Source organism: Protobothrops mucrosquamatus, unplaced genomic scaffold (genome assembly GCF_001527695.2).
Source record: "Protobothrops mucrosquamatus isolate PMUCROS unplaced genomic scaffold, P.Mucros_1.0 scaffold11898, whole genome shotgun sequence".
NCBI lineage: Eukaryota > Metazoa > Chordata > Lepidosauria > Squamata > Viperidae > Protobothrops > Protobothrops mucrosquamatus.
The window spans coordinates 682-2,055 of NW_015397676.1; the positions used below are offsets into that span (position 1 = coordinate 682).

The window sequence follows — 1,374 nt, forward strand, 5'->3', positions numbered from 1 at the left end:
CCTTCTCGGGGGAGACTCTGAATTTGGGAAGGAGACCCAGAACCCCCCACCCCATACTCCCCCATTGCTGAATCGGGACCTGGAGGGGAGGGGGGAACTGAGGGACTCCCCTCCTCTGACAAGACTGTGTCCCTCCTCCAGGGGAGGCGGGGAGCCATGGGCCCTGGAGTCCCTCCTGACGCCCTTCCTCCTCCTCCTCCTCCTCCCTGCAGCCCACTTCCTGGTCCAGTGGAAGTTCCTGAACGGGACGCGGCGGGTGCGGTACGTGTACCGGGAGATCTACGACCGGCAGGAGTTCGTCCGCTTCGACAGCGCCCGCGGGGAGTTCGAGGCCGTCACGGCGTTGGGGAAGGCGGATGCGGACGGTTGGAACAGGGATAAGCACTTCCTGCAGTACCAGAAGGCCTCCGTGGATGACTATTGCCGACCCAACTACGAGGTTGTCCAGAGCATTTCCGTGGTTGGCCGGAGAGGTGAGTGGGGGAGGGGGAGTTCCATGGGGGGGGGGGAATGCCGGGACACCCCCCCCTTTTCATTTCATTTATTTGGACTCTCCCGGATAAAGATTTGCCCCTCTCAAGCTTCCTCCTTCCCTTATATTCTCAAGATGGACAGTGTTTAATATTTATTTGTTATGTATATGTAGGGGTGTGGGTCTATACATATGTTGTATGTAGTATGTTTTTAGGGTGTGTCATGTACGTGTTTCACTTTGAGAGCGGGCAACTAAATTTCATTTTTGATGTGTGCCGTTGTGCCCACAGTAAAAAAATGACAATACAGGTTATCTTATCTTATCTTATCTATTCTCCGCTCTCAGATCTATGAAATTTACTCATTGGTATTTATTGATATTTATTGATACTCCTAAACCGCCCCCCTCCCTCCCTCAAAGCGGGGATCTGGATGGCGTACAATATAACATTACCCCTAAATAAAAGTGTATAACAACTAAGGTTAAAAAATAAATTACCGTTAAAAAGATTGAAATTCTACAATGACAATGAAACACGCAAAAGGGAAGAAATAGATGCCTCTCCTTCCCATTGGTCCCACCATCTTCCTTCTCTTCCCAAGGTCCAAAGTTTCCCCTGCCCAGAAAAAATTCTTTCCAGAATATTATACCAAATATTATACTTTTCTGGGTGGGGGGAGGAATCCAGCAAGGTCTCTGTCTTGCCCAGTATATAGATATATTTCAATATAATCTATATACTATATAACATTTCAATATAATATTTTAAATTAATAAATCAATATTTATTGATTTATTTACCAACTTTTAAAACTATCTGTCTTTTTCACAGAGGAACTCTGGGTGGTGTACAGATAAAACATCAAAGCACGAAAATAGGCTATACAATTAAGAGTATA

At 46.3% G+C, this 1,374-nt stretch overlaps 1 pseudogene; it reads left to right on the forward strand.

Moving 5' to 3' along the window:
• Positions 1 to 212: 212 nt before the first annotated feature.
• Positions 213 to 1,374, forward strand: part of LOC107301362 — a 4,933-nt pseudogene continuing 3,771 nt past the window's right edge.